The sequence below is a fragment of the Phaenicophaeus curvirostris genome, chromosome 21 (assembly GCF_032191515.1).
Source record: "Phaenicophaeus curvirostris isolate KB17595 chromosome 21, BPBGC_Pcur_1.0, whole genome shotgun sequence".
NCBI lineage: Eukaryota > Metazoa > Chordata > Aves > Cuculiformes > Cuculidae > Phaenicophaeus > Phaenicophaeus curvirostris.
Genome location: NC_091412.1, coordinates 5,606,118 through 5,627,960, shown reverse-complemented (window position 1 = coordinate 5,627,960; position 21,843 = coordinate 5,606,118). Strand labels below are relative to the sequence as shown.

The window sequence follows — 21,843 nt, the reverse complement described above, 5'->3', positions numbered from 1 at the left end:
AAAGTACAACAGTAAAAACACCAACCACAGGGCATTTTTAAGTCCACTTTCAGCCCTGTCCTCGATGGATATATTAACTAATGATTAAAAAAAAGGACTCTCTACAATTCCTAATGAAATTGGCAGAGACAGGGACATTTTGTACCTGTAATTAACAGACATAAGATGCAATATGGATGTAAACAAACACATTTAGAAATTATTTATGGTTGCACAGATCTGTAAATAAGAAACTAGAGATAAGTAAAGGTGTATTATTTCCCACCAATATTTCCAAACCATTTCATGTATTTCTACCATATGTTCATATGTAAAGTCTTAAATTAAGACAATTTAAGCACAGCACGCCTTCAGTAGACTACAGCCTCTGTAAGCGTAACTCAGTAGGGAGTCAATCATGGCTATTTGTGCTGGCTGGCAATGTAGCCCTAGGTTTGCTGTAAGCATTATCTGTGCTTTCATATTTCTTAAGAAGCAGCCTGTTAAGGTTCCATTTTCAAATGTTTTTCATCAATAATGCCTAAAGGTGGCATGCTCACTAAACAATCTTGCTAGAAACAATACAAGATAAGACATAAAAGACATATTAGATTACCCAGACCATGTCTCCAAATACAACAAAAATGAATGCAAAATGCTTTAGGGTTTGTCACTTGCAGCACGCAACAGCTTTTCCATTACATTTTTGCCTGATCCTTTGCCAGGTTCCCTCAGAAAAGCCGAGCACTAGGACGAGTGTAAAGAGCTTGTCTGAAGGTCACGCTGCGAGAGCTGGGAAGCAGCAGACTGGTGTTTCAGTCCTGACTTGCTCTAGCGCCTTACTGGGTCCTTCCTGCCTTGTTCCACCCAGCTATTGATACAGACATTTAAGCTTCCTTCTCTTGTAAGTCTTACAGATAATACACAATAATATCTGTGTTATTACAGTTATTAACTAGCATTAATGCTATAAGCAAACCCAGGACCCTCCAAAGGGAATGGGACTTCTAGTGGTGTGTGACATACTCCAACAGACAGAGTTGAAATTCCTAAATCATATATTCATTCAAATACAAATTATAGGACCTGAAGTAACTTCATACTGTAATTTAAATTTTAAATGCTTCAGGAGTGATTGCTGCTGCTTCCCAATACCTTCCCGCAGGAGGGGGACTGCCTGGGTCTTACAGCCTGCATTCTACCTGCCTTTCCAACAACAGGATCTGTTACCATGGCCCATCCCAAATATCACAACTCTATTAGGTTTTTTCCACCCAAACTTCTCATGCTTTTCCAAAGCAAATCTCTTCCTCATAATTCAGAATCACCTAGAGAGGTTTTCTCCTGCCTTTCCTTGCTCGCAGACATTTACTTATGCTCCAGCAGTTCTGAGCTGCATTCCTTTCCCTATTTATCTTCCTCATTGCCTGCTCATCCCATTAGGAGCCATGTTCCTACACATCTTCATCTTTTTCTTTTTTTTCTCTCTCTACTGCAGTCTCTACTGAACTTTCTGGAGCACGGACACCAATCATACAACTGTGTGCAGAACTGAGTGAAGTCAATGGGAACCTTGGAGGACACGAGAGCCTGGATGAGGAATAGCCACAAGATCCGGGGTTTGGCGTGCCAAGTCCTCACAACAGACCATTCCTGGCCATCTGTGTATAGGAAATGCATATGCACCTCCATACATACACAGGTGTGGGTAGGGAGGCTGCTCATTCCCAGTTGTGCTGGGAGAAAACAGGGAATAATATTTCCGAGAGAAGTACTATTAAAATTATGAGGATCACTGCCATCTCAGGAGTGTTGCAGAAATCATTTGGTGCTGAGGAACTATTCTGATGCTGAGAAGAGCTATGCAGGCACGACTGTTATAAATAAGTTTCCTAATTCCTAGTCCCAAAATGTCAGTAATGGCACAGCAAATAGCTAGGGTAGAAGAACATTGTGAGGCATTGTGAAGATGAGTTTCTTTTTCTTTTGGTGAGGAATTACTCTTTACAGTTCTACTACACAAGGCCATAGTGTTTGGCTTTGAGCTGCCAGCTCCTCAGGGCAAGGTTTAAATTAATGCCTCTTTTGCCTTTCTTTATTTTTTTTTCCCTTAAATCAGGAAACTATTTATATTCATTTCAGGCTTTGTAATCTTCTCCAATCCACTGTTAAAAAATAACAAACAAACAAAAGGATACCCAAAGCTAAATGTTGACTGTAAACCCCCTTTTCCAGCCCCCTATTTAATCAGCCTTGTGGCATATTGGAAAATAGATCATTTAGTTCCACCTTATTATTATAGAGGCAGCCCCCTCCTTACAGTCAGGCTTAAAGCACCTAAATACCTAAAGCCATATTCTAATCTGTAAAGCACATGGGTGTAAAACAGGCAGGCAATTTTTCATTTCCCTGGGGCGACATTGTTCATGGTGACTGGCAGGGGCTTTCTGTATTTCATCAGGCCCTTTATGAGCACACTGCCAGGCACGCAGAGCTGCGCTGGCTACATTAGGATAGATTATGTGCAGTGGTACATCTCTGCTGGTAGATAATGGATATGTGGCTGTCAAGGGGTGCAATGGAGGGACTGGTGCAAGGAAATCTGAAATTGCTGGCTACACCCTTAGAAATGTATAAGGCTTGACGTATCAAAAGTACAGTGGAACTAGCATGAATTTAATAGTGCTGCTAGCTAAAGCTACCCACAATCAAAGCAAATAATTTTACACTTAAAACATCCTTCAAAATGCTCCTTACTGCCTATTCCAGCGAGAGTTGCCTGCCTGCAGTATGGATTTCGAACCAGCAGAGAAGAGAGCTTCAGGAGAGGTTCTTCTCACCTGGGGGAGATGCTCATCCTCTTGTGGTACAAAACCCCCACAAAACTCTATGGTGTCACAGACATTTAGGAACAGGATTGTATGATCCCCTGTGCTGGCAGCTGACTAGGCTCGATTACAGACGGTCCATTCCAATCGCATGTTCCTTCAGCAGATTTTCAACTGGCATCTGAGAATGTGAGATTGTTGATAAACAAGCCCCAAATTACGTTAATGACACAGTGATAATATCTGTGAACTCATTTCAGTTTGGTTCTTTCACATGTTGTTCATCAACATTCTAATATAAAGATAAACAAATGTAAATACTGCCTGATGATGCTGGTAAAAAAATCAATGGAGACTGAAGAATTAAATAAAATGGAAAAAATCTCTGAGGAAGGACCTACGTGGGACTTTTTGTTCTGAAACATGTAAAGCTGACCATTCCATTCTCTGTCTTTCCTTTTTTCTTGGACGGGCTGCTGCCTTTACCCATGCATGGGTAAATTACTACATTAATTAACTGCCCTTAGGAAGATGACATGAAACTGCCTTTCTTCTGGTCTAAAATGATGGAGGTATTCTAAAAGCAGTTACATTAAAATACAAGAAAAAGGCATCCTCATTTCTTTATATGTCACAAAGATAGCAAAGCATTTATGGACATAGCCAGAAGCAAAAACTTGTTGGTTTAAGTTGGTTTTCAAAATAAATGAATTTCAGGGACTAAAATTGCTCTGCTTGTTCACTCTGTGCTGGCCAGAGATTATGGTTATCCTTAGGTTTGCTCAAGTGGCTGCGTAAACGTGTGCTGGTAAAAGGCAGAACTGATGCACAGCATGGGTCTCAGAGCACCCGGTGACGGAGGCAAGCAGCGTCAGTTGGGTGTTTATCATGCCCTCTGTTGGGAGCCGGTGTCCTGCCACTGACAATGAAAAACTTGACCTAATAAAGCCTTTTCTCTCCCAAGTTCTCTTGCACTGAATGAACATGTCCCTCCTCCTTGCGCATGGCCAAAGGGCCAGTCAGTTGGGGAGTGTGGAGAGATGAATAGCAGGGTGCTCTGGAGGCGAGCGGGTGTCTGGGTGTTTGATCTTTGCAGGCAGCGTCTGTGAGAAGCTGCATGCAGTCTGCAAGCCACAAGTTGTTATCATCTGATGCAGACCCTGTGCTGTACACACACAGCGCAGAGCCTGTCTGCTGGTATGTTGACTGCAGAGCAGCAACACAAGGAGAGGCTTATTTAAAAATACAGACACGTAAGCAAGACAGAAACCCCACCTCCATGTGATTGTCTGAGAAGGATCAAATGGGTAGGAATGCCACAGATCGACACCCTCCTCCCAGCATAATTGTTACTATCACAGCTGTGGTGGAGAGAGGGGGAGGAGAGCGGATGATGCAAGGAGCTTGGCATCATGCTTAGCAATCGCTAGACTGCACCCTTTCCGTAAGAGCTGAGGAAGCGCTGGAATCCACCCGAGACAGCCCAGCTCTGCGCGCCCTCACTGGGTGTGCAGAGCTGGGACTGCAGAGCCAGCAGCGACACGCTGCATCTCCATCTCCAGCTGCAGCTGCAGCTGCTGTGCAACCCTCTGGACATGGTCAGCCTGACCACCCTACCCGCACAAAGTTTATCCAGCAGTATGCAATTTACTCCAACAATATCAGTTCTTAGTCACTTATTTTCAGAGCTCATTATAAAGAATAATTAAATGGTCATAACGTCCCCAGCCTTAACCCTGTTTAGTAGATAAAGTGGATAATTAAGCATTGTTAGCTCCATTTTGCATCTATGGAAACGGAAAGAGGCTAACACAAGGTCATAGGGCTATTCTGGTTCAACCTAGGATTATAATGCATCAGTTACTAACTCTTTCATCCACAAATCCTGGGATATTGCATTGATTTTAAAGAGTTATGCACCAAAATTGTTATTCCTATCACTGAGAAATCTAATACAGACATGTATTAACCAAATGAAGTCTTTGAGAGCTTTAAAGGAGCCCTGATATTTTTTATTTCATCTATCAGGTGAGATAACCACCATCTTCTTGTATGCAATCTCTGTTTGATATGGCCAATTGTTCTTACACGCGTATCCTTCTGCTAACATATAATAAACCAGTCAGATGTGACAAATCTGATGCCCAGACAGTGGAATTGAGTTTTAAATGTTATTATTTGTAGCTGCCCAAGTACAATCCCCAACCTCCAACACTCATTCTCCAATGGAGTTTTTCATTTGTGTTAACTGCACTAACAGGTCTGAGACGTTGGACAAGCCTCTCCCCTGTGCGCACCTTCCCTGAGCTGACTGCGAGTCACTGGTTACCGCATGTTGAACTGCTGTATCCTTCAGGCTATATATAGCTCTATTCCTATAAACTATTATCTCACTTTTGGCCAGCCGGCTTGCTTCATTCAAAAGTGTTTATCTTGCCCTAACTGCCAGCCTAAAGGTGGAATGCTATTTTCAGACTATGAGAGAGGACTAAGATAGCTGAATTTTTGAATACTTCCCTCCCCATTTTTTAGTATCTTAGTCCTTATGCAAGATACTACAAACTGAAGACCTTGATTTATTCAAAACACGTGTATAAAACTGACAAATTTTCTCTACGTACATGTCCTAACCTGATTTCTAGGGAGTGGAAAAGACTTCAAACATCTTTAATTTTTGACTTTGCTCCTACGCAGACTGGCAAGGCTCAAAGAAAGGCCACGTGCTCTCATGTAGGGACCTCCAGACAGTCACCAATATGGACAAAAACCATAGGATCAGTTGAACTATCAGCTTCATGGGGACATCATGTCTCCCAAATCCTGATTGTCTTCCAAAGCTTTCTTAGGAAATGCATTATTTTATCCCCATAATTGCAACAAACATGGAATTTCATACTTGAATTTAAACCTGTGGAAAGCACGTGAAATATTTAAAGAATGGGAAAAGCAGACCCCCTAAGTAATGTCTACATAATAAAAAGCACCTTGCAAAACCCACTGAAGTGAAAAAGCCTTTAAAGGACGATTGCCTTTATTAAATGTTGAAATAGTACAAAACCCAGAGTTTGAAAACTGCCCTTCTATCTGAAATCATTGATGAGGACTGAGTGGAGGATCATTTCTTGCCATGCAATTTGGGTATAATCAGGTGAGATGCCCCCGTGCCATGATACCCAGCACCAGACAAGGGCTAACATTAACATAAGCACAGAGTCATAGAATTGTTTGGGTTGGAAGGGACCTTAAAGATCAACTAGTTTTGATCCCCCTGCGATGGGCAGGAACACATCCCACTAGACCAGACTACCCAAGCCCCAACCAACCTGGCCTTGAACCCCTTCAGGGATGGGGCAGCCACAACTTCCCTGGGCAACCTGTGCCAGGGCCTCACCGCTCTCATGGTGAAGAAATTCTTCCTTATGTCAAGCCTAAATCTGCCCCTTTCCAGTTTATACCCATCGCCCCTTGTCCTATCACTACAAGCCTTTGTGAACAGTCCTTCCCCTGAGTTGGGTTAATACTCCAATGCAGTTCATAAGTTAAATGACTCGGGTAGCTCCTTTCTAGTGTGGACAGAACCACTGCTTACAGTGTGGCACAGTTCTTCTCTCAGGCGCTGAGGAAGTGCTGTAAAGGAATGATACTGGAGACACTCAAAAGATTTAGGCAGCTTTAGGTTAAAAAAACCTCTCAACCAACCAACCAACCAAACCAACTGAAAGCAGAGACTCAAAAAACCCCAGGCTTTCTAGAAAAACTAAAGGCAGCTAGACCTGACACAGGGGTCCCACTCCCTGCCTCAGAGCTGCCTCTCCACTTGGCTTCAACCCAGTGTCACCGTTAATTGGATGCGGGGTGATAGATCTGGCCACCTGGCACTCTGTCTGGCTCCAAGCTGACGATCAACTCACTTGGCAGGCTAAGTGGGGAACTGGCCACCTGGCTAATACGGGGGCTGCAGAATCTCTGACGAGCCGATTGCTGACCTGCTCAGACATTGTTTTATCGGGGATACTGACAGTGACTTCTCTCTCTTGCTCCATTCATCTTTCTCACCACAGCTTGTATGCTGTCAATAAAACACCTAACTTGTGACCCCTGCCCCTCTTTGCCTTCCTCAGTCTGCTATGACGGATAAAGTCAGGCTCCTGCCTTAATTACTAAATGAGAATGAAATGAGCTTCTTGCCTTCCCCTCCAATTTCTTTACATTATTCCAAGTTCCCTACCCCCACTTCATCCTGCCTTGTTTCTCACCACCCTTCTCAACTCTACAGCTTAAAATCTGTATTAGCTGATGAGTTTCACAACAATTTTTGAATGGTGTAGTTTATTGAGTATTTTTTTAACTAGTAAAAATACTGATAAAAATTAAGAATATCAAAGCAAATAACTGTATAAGAATGATGTAAAATCAGATTCATGCCTGAAGGCTAGATTCCTCACTTGCCTTGCACCCTGTTTTGTTATTAGCACTTGCAAAACCTTAGTGAGAAAGGCCACAATTTATTTTTTTTACATTCATTTTGCATATATGTAAATTAATCCACAAGGAGCAAAGCAATGGAAAATTAAGAATGAAGTGCACAAAAATACATCAATACCGGATTCTAGAGTATTGTCAGCGCCACGCAGTGAAACATCCTAAGTTATGCTATGAAAATTAATTTTATTACTTCGAAACCTTAAAGAAACATGTAGTACAAGGACCGAAAATTTCTACTCAATTTCGAATGTACTAGGATGAAGTTTTGCAATGCTTTTAAGCTGGTCTTGGGATACAGTAAGTAGCTAATGTCAAGCTCTTTCATCCATTAAGAATGATCTGAAAATAATGTACTTTGTTAATTGCAATCATAGTGCAAAAATTAGCTTGCTGATTGGAATAGGCTATATTCACTCCTGGTGTGACTCCGTTAATTTAAACCAAAGATTCATTTGCTCCTTAAAGGGTCTGCTGCTGGTGACTTTAGTGAGGGTCTTTCCATAAGCTTAAAGAAATGGAACAGGCTGAGAAGAGGTAAAGAATCCAAAGTGAGTGGATCTGCTGATTCCTCAGCAGCCACAGTTTAACTGAAGTGAGTAGAAACATTTTGGTTTATCCAAGTGGAGATCATGGAACTTGTTTTTCTCTTTTCATTGTTCATGTGCTACAAATACTGGAGGGGAGTACATTGTAGTTCTAACATCATGGTTTAAACCAATATAGCTTGGCACGGGTGCTGAGAGAAGCAGCCACCTGCTTTTCCGTTCACTCATTTCTATGCTGACAGAGCTCTTTTACTTGTCCCAAACAAAGTTTTTCACATAGCTGCACGATGAAACACACCCTGAAACCAATAAAGGTAAAAACCAGGGGCCCATTGCTCTTCCTTAGTGCTCCCAGCCAATACAGCAGGAATTTCTCAGTTCTGCAGCAACTGATTTGTAGCCTGTAAGCAACTAAATTTCTTTCCTCTGTAAAAGGTTGTTTTTCTTTAACTGCCCTAGCAGTCCAAGAATAGCTCTGTGCACTCTAATACATACAGTATTGTAAGTAATGACAGATAATGCTATCAAGGTCTTTTCCTAGAATATCGGGATTAACTCACCTCATTAAAATGTACACATTCTGCGTAGCATAATGCAATACTACTTCAGGACAACTATTTAAGCCAGCCCAGAGATATTACGTTCTCTGAGAACTAGGATGATCCCTAGCTGTCCTCTTACTTCCCTATATTCAGATTTTTATAATCTTTTTAGATTAATACACCGATAGCACTGAGCACTTCAAAAATCTAAAATAAGACTGCATTAGGTTAAATTTCTAGGTAGTAAAGAAACTCGAGAGGAGAGAAACATAATTAACTTGGAGCATGGAAAGATTCCCTTGTGGGAAAAACACCCTGAACTAAAAAGGTAGTTTGTACAAAGTACCTAACAGTGAACGTAGAGAATATGGCAGGTTACACACACTGATGTCTTAGGTTAAAGGTGGAAAGGTTTGTCTTTTATTTTCCCTCGACATTTAAAACTTACCTGATTTTTTTTAATGTATATTAAAATGCAATCATCGTTTGGTATTTTTCTTTCAAGAAAATGAAAACAAAAGCTGTGTTGCTGGAATTGCCTACAGGTATTTCTCTACTTTTAAAGAATACTTCTGAAAGCTATGCTAGCACACAGAAGCCAGTTCTGCTCATGTTAAAATAAAAGGTGGAAGTATCCTGAGCATCAGCAGATGGAGAAGGCAGGAGAAGAAGAAGGCAGAAATCTGTACAAGAAGATCAGGCCTTCCAAAATTCAAACCATTTTCCCCAAATGATTCATTTTTTTCCTCATAACTTCTTCTTTTCAACTTATTAAAGTCACTTTTAGCCTCTAGGCTGCTTAACTTATTTCTTTCAGCTTGTGCAAAAGCCTCTGTGGCAAATGGCAATTGCATGTATATTTGTTTCAGAATCAAGCTATTAAACTGGTGTTTATCAGCTGTGTGAATGTCTGTTCCTACAGATGTGTAGGTAGCTGCAGAAAGGTGAAATTTACAGAGCTGTCGATCTATTGCAGCTGATCATTTTAAAGCCCAGACTCCCATACTAGTTACTATTGCCTTATCATAATTCAATCTCATCAAGAGTCTTACCTAACTTACTGCTTCCTGGTCTGGATCTTCAGCTGTTTTACACACTTCCGAATAAATCCTTAAAAGAGGCAAATTGGGTTTTTCTTTGTTTTTGAAAAATTCCAGAGCAGCTCTGTAAATACAACACTTCGGAAGACTGCTACAGATTAGATGTGCTAGGTAGAGTTTATATCAATAAATCTTCTGCTTTATCAGTATGTCAGAAATCTTAAGAGATACTTTTCTTGTGCCATAAGATGACAAAACTGTTCTAATCTACTATATCCTTCACAGACTCTACTTAACAACGAAAAAGCTGCCATACAAGATAAAGAAGTGAATACAGATAACACAATGAAGCCTGAAAAGGAGGACAGAGGAAACTCTCCAGGCCAAATGGAAATCTACTGGGATTCTGTAAATGAACCAAAGAGGAGTTCATTCTTATTTTTTTTAAGTACTAGTGAATCAGTCTCACTTACAAATTATTCTCAATTCCAAATAAGAATTATCATTATTTATTAACATAATTTCAAATGAAGGGTGTCACTATGCATTAAAACACTAACAAACTGAACCTCACAACTGTAATTTTTACAATCCCACTCTCACATCTTGCTTCTGGTTAAAGTTGTATATCATTATTGGATAAGCCAGAAAGAGTACTGATATAAAATAAAGGGTAAATACTCTGAAGGTCATGTCCTGTCATCTGCTGACACCATTCTGTCTGATGTCTCTTTCACTCATGTAATAATTTATTGAATTATGAAACTGTTCAATAAAACATTGTGTTACCTAAATACAACCTTATTTTAGTGCAGCTCTATCTGAAACCCATGGAAGGTTTTCCTCCATAGACACCTCTTAAAACTATATTCTTTGTCATTTTTTTATGTAATACATTAATTTAATGAAATTTGCTTAGGGTTTCCTATTTGGAATGAATATAGAAAATGCAGTAGAGAGTCAGGGACAATTAATCCCTTTCAAAGCATTTTTAATTAAGCATGCTTTCTAACCAGGCCAAAGAAATCTCACATCCTGAAATTTATCTTTTTCTAATGATATTTATAAACACAATAAGGTCACTGAGGGCATTAAATTATGCTTGGAAGAAATAACAGAAGTATCCCCAAGGTCTGAGAAAGCTCTTCAGCCAGTAGAGTGTGAATGCACATTAACCTTCTGCTACAAACATCACAGACCAGTTAGAGGATTAATTCTATCACAGTCATCTAGAGCTCTACCACTGGTTTTAAGAGATACTTTTCTCCAATTCGTTTTGATATTATTTTTATGGTAACATTTATTAAAGCATAAATATAAACAAAGTTCATAAACATGAATTAATAATTCCAGCATTTAAAATGTTTTAAGAAGTATTCAAAAGAGATTAAATGGTTTTCCCAAAAGAAGAGGAATTATTGAGAGAACAAAGCATAGGACAACAGCCCTGTCTATCAGTGTTAATAGTCTGTAACTTTTCCAAAAATGAACAGAGGTTCCTTCTTGCAACCTTTCTACTCACTGTACAGAAATATAGTTTTGGCTGCAAGGGATTAATTAAAGAACTACAGGTATTCAGGTACTCCAGAATAGATTGTTCTACTGCTCCTGTCATTTATGGTTTCAATGCTGAACTTCCATGTTGGTAGCAGCGTAGCACTCCAAGAGAAACAACAAGCACACCACCCCACTCTGTCTTACTTCTGTGTATTTGCTGCTTGAGAAAAGTTTTAAATCTCAGATTTTTTCTTCCATTTACAATTTTCAGTACGGTTACTAGAAAACAGCTACTACGACAGGCGATGCTTCTAAGTGGACCTTCACAACCCATGTTAGATAACATCATATTAATTATAGCCCTTCTCCAGAGGAAAAGCAGTGTAAAAAGGCAAGCTAAGATATGCTATGAAGAACAGCCACTGAAGTATTCCATTACCAGCTAGCATAATACTGAATCACAGCACAACTAACGAGTATAATTGCATTCAGAAAGTTTCATTTTAAGAATGTGTCAAACATATAATTTGATTAGGGTGTGTGAGTATCTGTGCACGGGTTGTTCATCTTACATTCTTATGTATGTGAATCACAAGGCATTATGAGCCACCTACCTCCCGGGAGCAGGGAAGCTGCGATATTGCTTCCTATTAGAAAGAAACCTAGACAATCTTCTTTTTGAAAGTTGACAGCACTCTCAGCACACATCTATTTCAATTCTTAAGATTTCTAGTTAGACCAATAACATTCATAATGTTACTGAGAAGCAATAGTTACATATTCTCTAATCTAAAAGAATTTGAATTTTCTGGTAATAATAAATACCCTAAAATTAAAAAAAAAAAGAAACATCGCTATGGCATTTACAATTCTGAACAGCTCTATTTTTCATAAAATGTTGCTGATTTCAGTTGCAGAGTAGATTGTCAGTCTAATAAGGTTTGGAACAGGTTTATTAGTTAAATAGGTTATATGTTAGGAAAAGAGCATCAGTTTTGGCTATAGGAGTTTAAGTATTTCAGTTCATGGTTATATTATTGTCTAGAAGACATAAGATTAAAAATCATCTTTCAAGTAGCACCTTGCCCTGGCATACCTCAGCCTACATGTTATCAACCTCCTCTGGTAGCTTGTTAATAACTGCAGCTACAAAGTCCATCATGGTCCTGGAGAAGCAGCAACTCAGTCTTCAAGTCAGCTCTGCTTACTGCTGCACCTGCCTGGAACACAAGATGTTATGTCAACAAGACATGCAGCGATTACAAAGTCATGAACTGTTGATAAATGTCCTTTAGAGCACATTCAAGTTACAGTTTCTATACAGCTTTTTTAATTTCCCTCATCTATAATGAAAATGACATTATGAATAACATCTTTCTCTAAATTCATGGATTAACTAAATAGATACTTGTACCACCAAAGCGGTATTGAGAATGCTGCAGCATCCTTGGGCAGAGGCCATCATTCCCTATAGTTTCACAATATCTTGAGCAACAGATCTCTGCTGTAAAAGCAGAATTTTAGAGAGCCTGTGGTGATTCTGCAATAACAAACTAGTATTTATGGCTCAAAACAATTTAGAGGATTTGCTGCTTAACTTAGAAGCAAATTCCCTATTTCTATGTCTTAAATATAAACAATTAAATTATAAAAGCATGAAAAATAACACGAGAACATCTTTTAATATTAGGGTAAGAGCAATGAAACTACTATTCATTGTATGATGATCATATAAAATGCAAACGAAGTCACTTAGCATTGCTGGCGATGCTTCAATATTTCAAGTGAAAAGGAATACAGTGAAAGGAATTTAGAAGGGGGATGGGTAGCGTCAGCAATAACAACATACGTGATTACACATTACTATAATTAGCCATGGAATTTAAAGAATTAAAAAAATAACATATTTGCTTTGGTTTTAACTATGCTTTTGACTCAGCAGCAATTTCATTGATTTTCCTTGGCAGAAAAGTTTATCTCAGTCTTTTTTAAAATATAAACCCATTAGAAGGAGAAATGCTGTCACCGAAGGTAAACACTTCAGTCTAAAAAGGACCTTAAAAAAACCTCCAGAAGGCACTTTAATCCAAATCTGGGATAACTATGGATTAAGAATACATTCATGTTAGTTTCTGCTCCCCTCCTTTAATAAAACCTCATGCTAATATGCCTTGATCTATTTCCCCATCCATTACACTGACAAACTCTTACGTGATAGTTGCTTTTTTCACTTGATACACTAATATGTGTAGCAACTTTACATCACAACTTCTAACAGTCTGTGCACTTAGTTCCTTTTATTTCATTCTGAAGCATGATTTCTAAAGGTTATGGGTGTGAATGAAAGAGCGACGCTGGGATGCACTTCAAGTACGTCAAACTTCACTTAATTGTGGTTGTAATATCCTTAGAAACATTTCTGCTTGATTGATGAATGATTTATCTAATCTAAAATATCTCCACGTGCATTTGCGGCAGTTTTCCATGCAAATCAGGTGCTTATGCACACAAATTATTCTAGTAAGCTACAGGAGTCTATGACAACCTAATCTACATGTTCAGCTGTACTACACCTCGAACTTAGCATGAAAATTGTGTGCGTATTTTGCATGCAAAAGTACATGCACCATGAGATCAAAGATGGACCTTTGATTATCTCTGCTTTGGTTTACAATAGTTCTAATCGGGATGTACAAGTCACTGGCATTCACTTTAACTCATAAAAACATTTTGAAGATATAAGGAATAATTAGCTGAAAATATTAAATAACAACGTTAAAGATAAGTACATCCATCCTTTGAATAAGTGTAATTCTCGTATAAATTTAAAAAATGTGGATACAGAAAACATCTTGTACAGCAATTAATATGTGCAATTAATACTCTTATGTTAAAAAAGCAATATTTCTTTTCACAGCATCACAAAAAATGGGGGCTTTTAATATCTCACTGTATGGGGTCAGAGGAGGCTACATGTGAGGCACAGCAAACATTGATTTTACCCTCATCAAAAGGTGAACAATAAAGTTTCTGTGAAGTCCTCTGCCAGGGTACGGCCAGTAAAACCGAAACGGATATGCTGATGAAATGCTACTTGTACCTGGACTTTCATCCTTTGGCTCCAGCACAAGTAGCTGCCAGACTAACGTGTCCATTTAAAGAGGGAACCATGTGAAAATAATATCCATAGCTACAGACTACTGAATCAAGGTACACAATGAAAACGTGGTCATTGTTGGTGGCATAAATTATTTATAACCTAGGCATGATGACCAGCAAGATTGAGAAGCAAAACGGAATAAATACTGGCATGCAAATTTCTAGCAGTAAAAATGGAGGACACACTGAGAATTTAATTTTCACTTTCTTCACCATCCATTTGAAAAGGGGTTCCCTTCAGCGAAAAATTCAACTGTGAAGGAGCAAGATTTTGCACAGGGCCAAGATTCTCAATAGTGAAACACATTAGAGACGGGATTTGTTTATCTTCTCTTCTTTTTAATGCTATTAACAAGGTTGGGTGGAGGTGGAAGTAGTTACAGATTGTCCTCTTCTTTATGTTGATCAAATATAGGAAAGGCCACAGGAGTACTGGAAGTAGGGTTTCTAAAAATCTAAATAGTCATTACAAATGAATATGAATGCTTTTGTGCTATGTTTTGCATTGGGAACACAACATTTTCCCACATACAGGTATTTTCTCTCTGTTTTTGGGGTTTTTTTGGTTGCAAAAATAATATATATTTTTCAATATCTTTAAATTAAGCCCCAAGCAGTGTCAAAATTCAAAAACATACAATGGCAGAAATGTTTGCATGTACTTCCACCTCTAAGGAAATAAAGCAGATGATTTTGCAGTTCTGGAGCCAAGCCTTGCTTGAGCCACAGAGAAGTCACTATTTACCAGCGAGCAAAAAGATGAGAAAATTCTTGCTTCTTGTGATTTATTCCAATGACAAGGTTAATGACACAGGTAGACATGCCCATTGACTCATTAAATTGAATGGCCAGACACAGTGAGAAGTTAATTCTCCTTTGGTATGTGCTTAGGTACCTAGTTATGCCTGTATTTGTGTCACCAGAATTTATTCCTGACCTAAAACTGAGTCAATCATTCAGTTCAAACCTGTGCAAGCATTTTCATGCAACTTTTTCAAATCCCTGTAGCTGTAACAGCTCTTATCTTTTGTAGGTCAGGCACCGAGATGGACCTGCAACATGTAAATTAGCTGAATACAGTAGTACATTCACTATGGATGTTTTGCTACACAAATATGTACACACATAGAATATTAATGACAACTTTCATTCACAGGCAATGTACGAATGATCAATGAAGGAGGTTTTCTGTGTTTAGCAGAACAATTCCTCCCAAGGTTTGCCGTAACATTTTGAAATCTGTCATCTCCGGTGTAGTCGATACAGCCGCATGTGCCACCCCATATGGTAAAAAACAGGCTGAGGAAGCCTGGCTCGCTCTGAAGCGTGGCTGTGCATGTTGTAAACATTTACTTTAGGAACATTCTGAATTAAAAATCTGATGTTGGAATCAGAAGGAGCTATGCAATTTGGATCTGCACATCCGCGCTGAGGCGAAGGGTATGGGTATTGTGTTATCAAGGTACACTGTGCCAATTGAGGCAACTATCAAGAAAAATCGGATCTGAGACTCCTCATAGCTCAGCCGTGCTGGAAGCTGGGAGTTTTCTCCATCCCAGTATCAAGCAATGATATGACAAGGAAGGCCAGATGCAAAAAGAGAATAAAATACCTGTGACATAAAAGCGTTGGGAAAATTCATCAATACATGAAATTAATTTAATTTCTTGGGTAGATGCTGATTATTGCTTTTCATTAACAAAAGGAGCAGATCCACACCACATTGTCTCCTGACTGGAAATTTGGCCTCCTGCCTTACCCAACAGTTTTTCTCATCATCAATCATACTCATCAGTATATTGAACCTGAATTACTTTATGCTTTTAGTTCACTTTGAATGTCATCAGTGTATGCAGGAATATGTGTGATATCGTCATCTCTAGGTGTAAAATGCAAGAAGTTTTCAAGGCTTAAATGAGTCTAAAATTTCTGATCTGATCAATTAAAAAAATACAGTTAAATGCATGTTCATACTCTAAAGTTTGTCCTGGCTGCATCTGCGGTTGCGCATGGTGTATTGGGTTTCAACAGTCCTCTCTTGCCTACTGCTGTATAAAATAACAACATAAACAAGAGACCGTGACTGGCCACAGCCGTAGCACAGCAATGAAACCAAAAGCAAGCACTGCCAAGTGCTCTCTGTACATAAAAGGAGATCAATTACATAAATTTGGATATTACTAATGTCTATTAAAGGTTGCTTGCTACTTGTAATAGAAACAGATAAACTATACAGCTTCAGATTATGAAATTTTCAGTGTCCCTTGAAGTTTCATGGCAAGTTTTTTCTCTACAGATAATTTTACACATAGAATTACTTATTTCCCCAAATCAGCATTTCAGACAACTTTATGGCCCACATTAAACGCTGTATTATGCTGTTACGCCTGCTGATATTAGAGGTGACTTTGGTCACTGGTCTGTGATAGTGACACATGTAACTGCTTCCTGTAACAGCAGGGTTTTTCTGGTTTGCATCTGGATTTGCTGCAGTTACACTGGTTGGGTTCTCTGCCAGCTTCTCTCCACCATGTGCCAGACAGAGCATTTTCCAAAGCGCCGAGATAAGGGCTGCTGTTACCCGCACTCAAACCACTGAAGAATAGAAGGATTACAAAATTGAAAACTGAGGGGAGAATTTGGCTTCTGATGAACACACCTGCTTGACTACGTTTGTCAAACAACAACTGAAAAAGGTGCAGCCCGTTTCTCCAGGACTCCAGGATGCTTTCTATCAGCCTTTTCTTATGATTCTGGATTAAATGATCAGTGGTCTATGCCTCAGTTTACCGCTACCAACACTGCTATATTATACAAAGGACATTTTGAGATTTAACTAAGTGAGGTCTATAGAAGATTATGAAAACATTCTACCGTAAGTGTAAAGCATACTTGTTTTCCTACTGACACTGTGAATATGCACTAGCAAGTTGCACAGGGACATGCCGAGGTCCTGGATCTCAAGTCATACAGAGGTAACAGTCACAAATGACAGGCATGCTTCTTTCAAACCTGGTAACTCTTAGTCTGCAAGACAAGGTTACTCACTAAAAATAGTGCTGTCTCAGGAGCAGATTCCACACATGCTAGAATGCTCTGTGGCAGTATATCTGTGCAGTGAGACCAAGCGCATCAGCCCAAGAAAGAAGCAGCAGGACTCGTATGACTCTTCTTGGCACTGGCATCAGTTTAGTTAGAACAAAGGCAGCACCAGCTCCATCACAGCTATCTGTTCATCGCAGGGCTGTGTCTCACTGTTCTCTGCCTTGCTTCACACAGCACTGAAGCAAAGGATTGGAAGTTTCACGTTGTACACGCACTAGTGATGTGGGCAGCCTGAGAACCATTCCCCAAGCTCCACTGTACAGATAAATGGAAATAATACCTATTTATCTGCCTTTTTTTTTATCTTCCTAGCCTTTCCAGTAGTATTAGTCTTGTTACTGATATTTGTGGGCCTTTTTTTGCCATTCAGGCACCACTAACACTGCTTTGCCACCAAGTAAAATGCTGAGAAGGGAGGAAGGGCACTAGTGATATGGGCAGCCTAATAACTGCTCCCCAAACTCCATTGTACAGATCAATGGAAATAAGATTTATTTGCCATTTCTTTCTTTTCCTAGCTCCTCCAGCAGCGTCTTCACGGATATTTGTAGGGTGGGTTTTTTTTTTTGCATTCAGACACCACTTAGCTTTGCCAATAATTAAAACGCTGATGAAGGGAGGAAGGACAGTGTCAGTGCCTCTCAAACCACGTTTTAGGTGTCGGGATGAAATCTTTTCCTCTGAGGGTGGGGAGGCCCTGGCCCGGGTTACCCAGAGCAGCAGTGCCTCCTCCATCCCTAGAGATGTTCAAGGCCAGGCTAGACGGGGCTTAAGAGCACCCTGACCTAGCGGGCGGTGTCGCTGCCCACGGCAAGGGGTGGGACTGGAGGGGCTTGATGTCCCTTTCACCCCAGCTCCCCCGCCCCGGTACCGGAGCCGCCCTGAGGGCGCTGGGGGTGAGGGGCCCCCGCGGTGCATGCCGGGAGGCGGGCGGCGCGCGGTGCACGGCGGGAGACGCTCCCCGCGCCTCCCAAGATGGCGGCAGGCGGGTGCCCCCGCCCCCCTCGCCGCGCGCATGCGCAGAGCCGCGGCCGGCCGCGCCGCTCCCTCCCTCCCGCCTTCCCTCCCGGCGGCCGGGGCGCCACTGACAGAGCGCCGAGCGCAGCGGTGCGAGCGCCTCCGGGACCCCCCGCACGCCCCCCTCCCCACTTCCTCCTCCCCGCCCCGCCGCACGGGAGAGGCGGGCGGCGCCTGCCCTACGGAGCGGAGCGAAGCGGCGGCTCGGGTAAGGCCGGGGCCGCGCCGCGCTGCCCCTCCCCTCCTTGCCGCTCCCTCTCTTCCTTCGCTCCGCCGTGGGCCCCCGCGGGGGGGGCTGTCCTGGCCGGCGGCGGGGCAGTGCGGGCGCTGCTCGGCGCTGCTCGGGTGTGCTCGGCGCTGCTCGGGTGTGCTCGACTCTGCTCGGGTATGTTCGGAAGTGTTCGGCGCTGCTCGGCTCCTGCTCGGCTGCGCTCGGCGGCTGTTCGGCTCCACTCGGCTGCGCTCGGCTCTCTTCGGGCGCGCTCGGTTCCGTTCGGCTCCGCTCGGCGCTCCCCCGCCCGGCTCCCCGCCCTCCCCTGCCCCCTCCCTCCTTCTCTCCTGCTCGCTCTCAAAATGGCGGCCGCGCCCGTTGGTGAGGAGGGAGCCGGGGGCGGGAGGCGGGCGGGGTCCCCGCGCCCCGCGGGGTGAGCTGGGTCGGAGGGTGCGTGTGGATGGGGTGCTTGGGGTGGGGGGGGTCCCACCTGGATGGGCTCTCTCCCTCCCCTCGTTCCTTCGCGGGGTTCAGCGCCGTCCTGGCCGCCGGTGACTTGGCAGGAAAAGAGGGCGCGGGGGAGGTGGGCGAGGGGGAGAGGAGCCGGGGAGCCCCCCATCGCCGCCCACCCCTCCCTGGGCTTTAGGCCGCTTCGTTTCTTCTGGTGACTTAGCAAGATACGGGGGATGGGGGTGGGGGGGAAGGGAGGACGGCGCCCGGGTGTAGAGGATCTGGAATATCGCCTCCCCGAGCCTCCCTTCCCCTTCTCGAGCTCCCATTCCTGAACCCCCACCTTCCCACCATCCCCTCTTCGACCACCCCCCTTCCCACCACTCCCTTCCTGCCATCCCCATCCCTAACCCCCCCTTCCCACTACCCCTTCTCGAACTCCCATCCCCGAACCCCTCCTTCCCACCATCCTCATCCCTGAACCCCTTCTTCCTACCATCCCTGAACCCCTCCTTCCCACCATCCCCTTTTCGAACTCGTATCCTTGAACCCCCCCTTTCCACTATGCCTGAGCCCCTCCTCACCATCCCCTCTTCTAACCCCCACCTTCCCACCATTGCTTCTTTGAACGCCTATGCTTGAACCCCCCCTTCCCACTATCCATGAGCCACCCCTTCTCACTACCCCTTCTCGAACTCCCATCCCTGAACCCCTCCTTCCCACCATCCCCATCACTAAACCTCCGTTCTCACCATCCCCTCCTCGAACTCCCATTCCTGAACCCCCTCTTCCCACCATCCCTTCCCGAAACCCTGTCCCCTCTGAGGACATGGCAGGCGTTTGGCAGGGTCCGGCCCGCAGCTGCTGGCAACACGGATTTGAGGAGCCCGTGTTGGTTTAAGGCAGTGTTTCACATCCACCCTGTTTTCCTGCGGTGATCCAGCAGGGAAAAGCGTTGGTAGGAGGTGGCTCAGACCTTCAGAACCAGCTGCAGTGGAGATGGGGGAGGGAGGGCCCGTCTCCTTGGGGTCACATCGCTGCCTGCTTGGCCACAGCCGCACAGGCTTCCTTCAAAACCTTTCATGGCAATCGAGGCTGCTAAAATGCTCCATTTATTGCTACTCCTGAGTTTTTGTTTCGGCTGGAGGTTTGACGCAGGCAGGGCTTTTGATGGAAGTTGGGGGGTGGGAGTGGTGCCTCCCTTAAAAAGTTCAAGGATTGTTCCTTTTGGAGGGGGTGTGTGAGATTTTGGGGGTTTTGTTTAAGGTGTAGGCATTTGAACTTGACTTTTAGTACCAATAATAATGTGACACCTGCCCATTCTTTGCTGTAGTATCACTGATGAAATTTCCTTGCCGATAGTGCTGCAGCAGAGGGCTTGGCTGTTGCAGGTCAAGTCAATTCATAATGAATTACCTAATGAGGGGGTAGTGGAAGGTTCATCTAAGCTGTGCTAAAAGCATTTAATAAATACCATTTTACTGTAAATAAATGTTTGGGTATACTGACCTGGCTGAATTACATATTTATGTGGAGATTCTTTTAAGTGCATGTTCCTATGACAGTATTGTTTATGGACTACTAGGAGATGGGGGTTAAAGAACCTATGTTCAGTGATGATCATTTCATAAGTGGTAGTGCAGCATTCAAGTGATTTTTGGAAGAGGGAGGGTCTGCTATCAAAATGTTATGTGCCCTTAGAGTCATTTTGTTAAATAGGAAAATGATGCTAGGGAACTAAACAAAGAAGATATTTTTAAACAGAAGGATTTACTGCAAATTCGTAGCTTGTTCTCAGGGATCTCATTTTCGTGTGTTTCTTTTGATAGTGCCATGTTTATGGATGCTGTGTGCAGCCATTGAGCAGAGAAGAGACTGGGTGGAGTAAGGAGGCAAAGCTGCGAAATGGCTAGATTACCCTTTCATAGCTTTTTTTTTTTCCTCTTTGCTTGCGTTTTGCTGGGGTGGAGGAATACTAATTGCCGTAACAATGAAGTCTCTTCTTTAGGGAAGAATCTAATGGTGCAGGAACCTTCCGAAATGAAACAAATCTCGCATTCTGTTTTGAGGCTTATTTTTTTTCTGCAGGGTGGATCTGGATTTGTTTGATAGTGAGAGGTGACCAGTCACTGTTGCAAAGCCGGATTTTTTTTTTGTCCGATAAGCATTTCAATTTATTGACTTACAGATTCACTTGTTGAATTTATTTTATTTACACTTACGAATTATGATTCCGTGCTGATATTTTACACACAAGATTCTCTGAAATGCAGAGAACACTCAGTATTGTTGCTTAGTGCTGCTGTTTGTTTATGGAACTTCTTGGTTAGCCTGGGTTATGGGTGAACACACAAGAAAAGACAATCCCTGCTTTTTGAGTGACCGGAGTAGAGTAACTCCTATTAGTACACAGACTTAATTGCGTTGCACTTCTTCACGTGCTGAGTTCATAGAAAATAACATCTCAAGATTTTGGAAGCCCTTTTGAACAAAGCAGCTCTGTAAGAGCATTGCTGTTCCACTCGGGTACTGCTCCATCATGGGGATAGTACTGATGCTTAGACTTGGAAGTTGTGTAGGATAGGGGCTAGAACAAAGGATTTGGGGAATACAATAGGGATCAGGTGAAGCATTTAGGAAGGGCTGCTTGCAGAAGTGCTCTCTTGTTCCAGATGTGGCTCATGGCATTCCTATCTCTAATTGATGTTGATTAGAGCAAGTACAACATTGAACACATGCGATTCTGAAGCAGGCTTAGGTTTTGCTTTTTCTTGGGTCTGTCTCAGCTCTGGAGTCCACTTTTTGATAGTAGATGTCCATGGATGAGACTGCATTTGGCTTTAATTTGCCCCAAATTAAGTAAAAAGGTAGTGGCTTTTTTATAAGGTGTAGTTCATTCACTTAGAGTAGATGTTACAGGATTGGATGGATGTGTTCACTAAATGTCTGTGTCTAAAAATGTGTCCAGGCTAAAAGCAATGAAGA

The 21,843-nt window shown here is 42.3% G+C and overlaps 1 protein-coding gene across 2 annotated transcripts in view; it reads left to right on the top strand.

The window, feature by feature from the left end:
- The first annotated feature begins 18,255 nt into the window (after positions 1-18,255).
- The window catches only part of PAFAH1B1 (platelet activating factor acetylhydrolase 1b regulatory subunit 1), a 34,891-nt gene continuing 31,303 nt past the window's right edge, over positions 18,256-21,843 (top strand). The window contains exon 1 of one of the 2 annotated variants that reach the window (XM_069874345.1): positions 18,256-18,405. The gene's annotated coding sequence lies outside the window, so the exon portion shown is untranslated. Of the gene's footprint in view, positions 18,406-18,680; positions 18,790-21,843 lie in introns of those variants that run through there. The other variant, XM_069874346.1, reaches the window with a different exon arrangement.